This window comes from Plecotus auritus, assembly GCF_963455305.1.
Source record: "Plecotus auritus genome assembly, chromosome: 9".
In the NCBI taxonomy this organism is placed as follows: Eukaryota; Metazoa; Chordata; class Mammalia; order Chiroptera; family Vespertilionidae; genus Plecotus; species Plecotus auritus.
The window spans coordinates 77,272,707-77,281,187 of NC_137783.1; positions in this window are offsets into that span (position 1 = coordinate 77,272,707).

Genomic DNA, 8,481 nt, shown 5'->3' on the forward strand with positions numbered 1-8,481 from the left:
GTGGTTAGCTAATGTTCTGTTTCCCCTTTGACTGTCAAGCATCAAGAACATCACATCTTCTTGGATCATATAGGTGTGTTTGAGGCAAGGACATGGGGATAAACCTCTTTAGAGCAAGTTAATTTCTTCTTACATCAGAGCCCCTAAATAAAATGTACAAACATATGTATCCCAAAGCCCTCAACAAAGGGGTGATGCTTGGATGAAAATGGACCACATACTCCTTATTTTCTCTTTTTTTTAAAGTAAATTTTTTATTCAATTTGACAGATACTGAAATGTGCATAAATCCTAAGTGTGTATCTCAGTAAAATTTCATAGAGGGAACACATCCATATAACCATCACCCATATCAAGAAGCAGACTAGCAACCCAGCAGCCTTCTTATGCAGCAGGGTTATTTTCTCAATAAATTAAACATTCTCTTAAAATTTATGTGCACATGTTGCCTTCTACAGTCTATCTCATACTGTGGCTGGAATGAATTTCCTTAGCAACATGTTCTTTCTTGAGTGATGGTTCTCCAAGTGATCAGCAGCATCACTCTGACAGATTTCAGGGAATCTGTCAGAAATGCAAATTCTCAGCCTAACCCCTAACCTACTGAGTCAGAAACTCTGAGAGCAGGCTCTCCCCTCTGTGTTTTTACATGCCTTCCATCCATGTGATTCAGACACATGCTAAAGTTTTAGAAACTTTTTTCTAGCTCAGCTTCTATTTTTTAGCCTCAAAATAGTGTTATAACAGTGTTCTGTGTATACTGGGGTATAAAGTGTTACATTAGAATAATGGTGCTAAGGTTTAATTGCTTATCTTTCCCCCTAACATTTGGTAACAAATATTTGTCAGTTTTATTGAGGTATAATTTACATATCAATTTTTACAATTTTGTAATTTACTCACCCATTTTTAATGTGCTAGTCAAACGTTTACAGTTGCTTCCTTCTTTATCCATTTCCATTGCAGCCTCCCCAAAATGATTGGTATCCTCATGTCTCTCCTACAAACCTGTGAGCAGAATTCCTGAGGATAAAACTGCTTTAGTCATCATTGTGTTCCTATCCCTGGACCAGACACAAATGAGACTTCACAAATATTTGCTGAAGAAATGAGTGAATCAAGCTGGGTAAATGAAAATAAACCCATGGGGAAGACTAACTGGATTGTAGGATGTGGGGAATAGGTGGGTCCAGGAATTCTGTATAATTTGAGGTTCAAATTAGAGCTATTAGAGCTAATTGGGCTAGTGGTAGAATAACATCTGGGCAGCAGTGGGTTTTGCTCTCTGATTACACCTGCATATGTGTAATCAGACATTCTTATTCTTCTGTCAATATTCCTTCAGGCTACCCATGGTCAGTTCCCTTTCAGGCTGAAACACTTCCTGTGTCTCTCTGCTTTGGGGCATTTTCTGGACATCTGAATGTTTCAATCCACAAGTGGGTCAGGACAGAAGTGTGGGGAAGTTAAAACTTCAGGAGCAATCCTTAAGCGATGAGGGATGTTGTTGTTGGAGAAATAGCCCGCTTCCTGGACCATCAGTGGGAAGTTTTGAGATGTGCTCTACACAGTTTCCCAGCAGTTTTCAGTGGGCTTGAGTCTCAGTTTCCCACAGCAGTGACCCATTCCTAACGTATCCTTTACTGACTCTCCTTCCTTTCCAATCTCTCCTCCAGGCTTCCTTACAGGATCACCTTCTCAAAAAACTACTCGCACCCAAAACTTTGATGCTGGGTCTAATTTTGAGAGAATCCAAACTAAGTCAATAAAATTAATAAATTTGACTTTTTCTTGCTCTGTGACCTCAAGTAATTTACTAGTACTTCCATCTCTAATAGTGTCTATTTGCTCATTTGTAAAATAGGGGTAATAGTACTTACATTTTTATGAAATCCTTATTGAGTACTTATATTATAGTTCAGTGAATAATAGCTATTTCTAGGTAATATGCACATCTGGCACATTGCTTCCCTACTCACATTTCTAATAAGGGATGACCCCACATAAATGACCATACATCAGTGCAATCATGAAACATTAGAGCAGGGGTCCTCAAATTTTTTATTTTTTTATTTTTTTAAAAATATATTTTATTGATATTTTACAGAGAGGAAGGGAGAGGGATAGAGAGTTAGAAACATCGATCAGCTGTCCCCTGCACACCTCCTACTGGGGATGTGCCTGCAACCAAGGTACGTGCCCTTGACCAGAATCGAACCTGGGACCTTTCAGTCCCTAGGCTGACGCTCTATTCACTGAGCCAAACCGGTTTCGGCAAGGTCCTCAGACTTTTTAAACAGGGGGCCAGTTCACTGTTCCTCAGACCGTTGGAGGGCCGGACTATAGTTTAAAAAAAAAACTATGAACAAATTCCTACGCGCACTGCGGGCCCGGGACGAGTCGGCTGCTAAGCAGGACAGGCAGCAGCACCAGGCGAGCCAGATAAATGTCCTCGGCGGGCCACATGTGGCCCGCGGGCCATAGTTTGAGGACATCTGCTTAGAGCAGCCATGGGCAAACTACGGACCGCGGGCCGGATCTGGCCCGTTTGGCTGTTCTATCTGGCCCGCGGAGCTGAAAGAGCGGAGGGTTCTCTTGCTCTCCCCTCCGCTCCTTCATCAGCAGCAGTGTTAACATGGCAACGTCGGGAAACACGGCCGCAGCTCCTTCTTCTGAGTGGGCGGATTTATATCTACCCATTCAGTAGAAGGAACAACCTCTCAATCTTCCAGAGGCTCCTTGTAATGCCCGTGGACGCGTCCCCTGACATCACCCTGGGAATGCGTAGACACATTATCGTGGTGATGTAGGGAGACACGCCCCTGAGAGCACAGTATCAGAGCATTAGCTAAAAAGGAGACCAACAACACTGTTCCCACTGAACTTGATGTTTTAAAGACCAAAAACCTTTCAACCCAGTCTACATTGCCATCTACATCTACGTCCCGGGCATAATTTGGAAGTTGCACTAAAGAAAATGTTTAATTTACTGTTTACACATTTTGTTCTTTTCTATTTGTTTTAGTTTTACATTATTTTATTATATTTAAGTTTAATTTGAAAGGCTTTTGTACCTTTCCTTTGTTAGGCAATTTTATTTTGCCTTTGCCATCTTCAATATAAGATATGTTATTGTGCTATGATTCCTCCATTTTTTGAAGTTTCAAATTATAATAATTAGTGTTTACATTCTTCTTGTTAAAATGTTTGAAATGAATAAAACTATTGAAATTAAAAAAAAAGACCGTACCCTTTTATGTAATGATGTTTACTTTGAATTTATATTAGTTCACACAAACACTCCATCCATGCTTTTGTTCCGGCCCTCCGGTCCAGTTTAAGAACCCATTGTGGCCCTCGAGTCAAAAAGTTTGCCCACCCCTGGCTTAGAGGGTTAGGTGAATGAAAGACTGTCTAGGAGCCAGATCCACACCCTTTCTGATGGATCTCTGAGTTCTTGTTGTACAATCATTATTTCCTTTCTGAGAAGATCTAAGACCCCAAGTAGAGACTGAGGGGCTTTCACTAACTCAGGCCTACTCACCAGGCATTTATTATCTCAACAATACTCACTGAGTGACACTATGGGAAGTGCTTTCCTAGGGGGAGAGCAATAGTAGTGACAAAGTTCCTGTCTTTAAGGAGCTTACATTTCGGGGACAAGGACTTGGGTCATTAAGAAATACCACGGTCAATAATGACATGGGGAAAATACAGGGCTTAAAAAACAGAATGCAGGATAAAGAGGACAGAGGGTGACAGGGGGGGTACTAATTTCTATAAAATATCAGAAAGTTCTTTCTAAAAAGAGCATTTTCCCAGCTTGAGATATAATCAACATATGATATTGTATAAGATTAAGGGGTACACCATGATGATATGATACACATATATTGTAAAATGATTATGATAACAAGGTTAAATAGCGCATCCATTACCTCACATAAACCCCCCTTTTTTAGTGAGAGAACATTTAAGACTTCATTCTCTTAGCAATTTCCAAGTACACAATGCAATATATATAGTTACCATGCTATACATTAAATCCACAGAACTTATTTGGAAGTTCATATACTTTGACCAGCATCTCCCCATTTGCCTCCTCAGCCCCAGCTATCAGCCTGGCATCAACCATTCTACTCTGTTTCTATTAGTTTGGATTTTTTAGATTCTACATATAAGTTGTATCATATAGTATTTATATAGTATTTATCTTTGTCTGGCTTATTTCCCTTAGCAAGTTCCTTCCATGTTGCAAATGTCAGAATTTCCTCATTTTTATGGCTGAATAATATTCCACTGTATCACATTTTCCTTATTAATTTATCTATTCATGGACACTTCGGTTGTTTCCATGTATTGGTTGTTGTAAATAGAGTTTCAATAAACATGGGGGTACGATTATCTCTTTGAGATAGGGATTTCATCTTCTTTGGATATATACCCGTAAGTGGGATAGCGTAATATATAATAGTTCTATTTTTAATTTCTGAGAAAACTCCATACCATTTTTTTTGTAGTGGTTGTGCCAATTTGCATTCCTACATACAGTGCACCAAATTCCCCTTTTTCCACATCTTCTCCAGCACCTGGTATCTTGATAAGAGCATTTTTGAGTCAAGACATAAAGTGAGTAAGGGAGCTAATCATAGGGTATGTCCAAGAAGAAACAGACAGGCCAAAAAAAAAAAAAAAATTAGGATCTTTCATGTGCTCCAGTAATTGCAGAAAGGTCAGTAAGGCAAGAATGGAGGACGAAGGAGAATAAGAGCAGATTATTTTTTTACATCACTAAGGCAATAACGGCAAGATTGCATTGGGTTTTGTAGCAGACAGTATGAACTTTGGATTTTACTTAGAGAGAAAGAGTTTTGAGCAGAGGAAAAATATAATCTGAATTATGTTTTAAAAGGATCATTTTGGCTGCTAGATGGGAAACAGGCAGAGAAGCAAGAATGAAAGCTCATAATCCAGGTAGGAGGACGGGGGAGAAGTGGTTTGGCCCAAGTAGCAGCGGAGGTGGAGAGAAAGTGTTGAGTATATCCAGAAGGATTTGCCCATGGATTGGATGTGGGCTACAAGAGAAAGAAAAGACTCAAGGATTAGCCAATGTTTTTTGAATTAAGTAACTGGAAGACTAAAGATGTTATTTACTAATAGGTGGTTGGAGGAGGAATAGAATTTTTGGGATAAAGCAAGTGTTGAATTTCACATGTAAAGTTTATAATGTCTATTATTCATCACAGCAGAGAACAAAATAGTGTATCGGTTACATGCATATATTCTAGAGTTTGATTTCCTGGTTCAAATTCCATCTTTGCCACTTCCTTGCTGTGTGACCTAGGCATACTTATTTTACCTGTCTGTCCTAAGTTTCCTCATTTGTGCGAGGGCACAATCATAAATTCTTATGAAGATTTAGAGAATTAATACATGTATGGCTCCTGATACAGTGCACAGCACAAAGTAGACACTATGTAATAATATCTATACTAATAAAAGAGTAATACGCTAATTAGACTGGGAGACCTTCCAGAGACCTTCCGGACGTCCTCCCAGACAAAGCCATGGTGGTGGGACCGAGGCAAAGGCAGTTAAGGGCAATCAGGCTGCCAGGAGAGCGCAATTGGGGGTGATCGGGCTGTCAGGGGAGGACAGTTGTGGGAGGATCAGGCAGGCAGGCAGAGGCAGTTAGGGGTGATCAGGCAGGCAGGCAGAGGGGTTAGGGCAGCCTTGGGCAAACTACGGCCCGCGGGCCAGATCCGGCTGTTCTATCTGGTTCTCTTGCTCTCCCCTCCGCTCCTTTACTTTGAATTTCTATTAGTTCACACAAACACTCCATCCATGCTTTTGTTCCAGCCCTCCCGTCCAGTTTAAGAACCCATTGTGGCCCTCGAGTCAAAAAGTTTGCCCACCCCTGGGTTAGGGGCAATCAGGCAGGCAGGCAGGTGAGTGATTAGGAGCCAGCAGTCCTAGATTGTGAGAGGGATGTTCGAATGGAGAGGGTGCAAGCTGGGCTGAGGAAACCCCCCCATCCCTGTGCATGAGTTTCGTGCACCAGGCCACAAGTGCAGTGGTTCTCAACCTTTCTAATGCTGCGACCCTTTAATACAGTTCCTCATGTTGTGGTGACCCCCAACCATAAAATTATTTTCTTTGCTACTTCATAACTGTAATTTTGCTACTGTTAATGAATTGTAATGTAAATATCTGTGTTTTCTGATGGTCTTAGGCTCTACAGTAGCGGTTCTCAACCTGTGGGTCATGACCCACAGGTTGAGAACCGCTAGTGGGGTCACCTAAGACCATCAGAAAACACAGATATTTACAAAATTACAGTTATGAAGTAGCAACGAAAATAATTTTATGGTTGGGGTCACCACAACATGAGGAACTGTATTAAAGGGTCGCAGCATTAGAAAGGTTGAGAACCACTGCACTAGTGTCAAATAAAATATTGAATAGGCACATATATGAGTTTTCAGTTCAGGATAAAGGATATAAATCTGGAGTCAAAGCATAGATGCTATTTCAGGTCATCTGACTAATGAGGTCATGTGGACAGTGAAAGCAGGTAGAGAAGGGTACATCACTGGAGACTGAGTCCTGGATCTCTCCAAGGTTTATAAGTGAAGAAAAGGTAAAGGAATCAAATCTACAAGTTGTTGATTCCTTTTTAAGAACTTTACATTTCTTGTGCGCTACTTGGAAATTCAGCTGAGTGACTCACCAAAGAGAAACATCCACTTGAAAATGTGTCTGTGGTGGGGCCTGCTGCAGAGCCTATCTTAAAATAACACTTGTCATTCCAGGAAGGCGGCGGTGTGTCAGAAACTGTCAGCCATGCATCACACATTTCATTCCCATGAATGACTGGGGCAGAACATGGAGACGTGATGATTTTTTCAAGAAGACCAGGGCAGCTAAAGGAGTGTGAGCCTTCCAAGTAGTCCCCTTGGGAGGCAACATATGTATTTAAAAGCCACTTATTTTATTGGGCTGCTTTTTCTTCTAAGTAATTTTGGGGATAGTTATCAAATAACAAAGAATTAAAAAAGAAAATCAGTATCTATCCTTTGCAGATTATATCTGCTATTTTATTGTGGTAATATATAGCATAATATTAATAATTTTAACCATTTTAAAATGTACAATTCAGTGGCATTGATGACATTGACAAAGTTGTGCAGCCATCACCACTATCTAGTTCCAGAGTTTCTGTTTAGAGTGATGAATAGCTCACTATTTCCTTCTCACTCCATCCCTAGTAACCTCCAATCTACTTTTTTTCCCCCTATGCATTTGTCTATTTTAGACATTTTATTTAAGTGGTAAACACAATATTTATCCTTTTTTATATGGCTTATTTTACTTAGCATGCTATTTTTTTAAAATATATTTTATTGATTTTTTACAGAGAGGAAAGGAGAGGGATAGAGAGCTAGAAACATCGATGAGAGAGAAACATTGATCAGCTGCCTCCTGCACACCTCCCACTGGAGATGTGCCCACAACCAAGGTACATGCCCTTGACCGGAATCGAACCCGGGACCCTTCAGTCCGCAGGCCGACGCTCTATCCACTGAGCCAAACCGGTTTCGGCTAGCATACTATTTTTAAGTTAATCTATGTTGTAGCATATATCATAGCTACATTCCTTACAGCTGAATAATATCCCATAGTATGTATATACCACATTTTGTTTATTCATTCATTGGATTGTATGCCTGTTTTATTTTTTATTTTATTTTTTTTCTTTCTTGATTAAGGTATTACATATGTGTCCTTATCCCCCTGTTGCTCCCCCAAACCCCCATTCATGCTCTCACCCCTCTGGTGTCTGTGTCCATTGGTTAGGCTCATATGCATGCATACAAGTCCTTTGGTTGACCTCTCCCCCTTACCCCCACCCTCCCCTACCTTTCCTCTGAGGTTTGATGGTCTGATCGGTGCTTCTCTGTCTCTGGATCTGTTTTTGTTCATCAGTTGTTCATTATATTCCACAAATGAGTGAGATCATGTGATATTTATCTTTCTCTGACTGGCTTATTTTGCTTAGCATAATGCTCTCCAGTTCCATCCATGCTTTTGCAAATGGTAAGAATTCCTTCTTTTTTACAGCAGGGTAGTATTCCACTGTGTAGATGTACCACAGTTTTTTAATCCACTCATCTGCTGATGGGCACTTAGGCTGTTTCCATTTCTTAGCTATGGTAAATTGTGCTTCTATGAACATGGGGGTGCATATATTCTTTCTGATTGGTGCTTCTAGTTTCTTGGGATATATTCCTAGAAGTGGGATTACTGGGTCAAATGGGAGTTCCATTTTTAGTTTTTTGAGGAAATTCCATACTGTTCTCCACAGTGGCTGCACCAGTCTGCATTCCCACCAGCAGTGCACTAGGGTTCCTTTTTCTCCGCATCCTCGCCAGCACTTGTCATTTGTTGATTTGTTGATGATAGATATTCTGACAGGTGTGA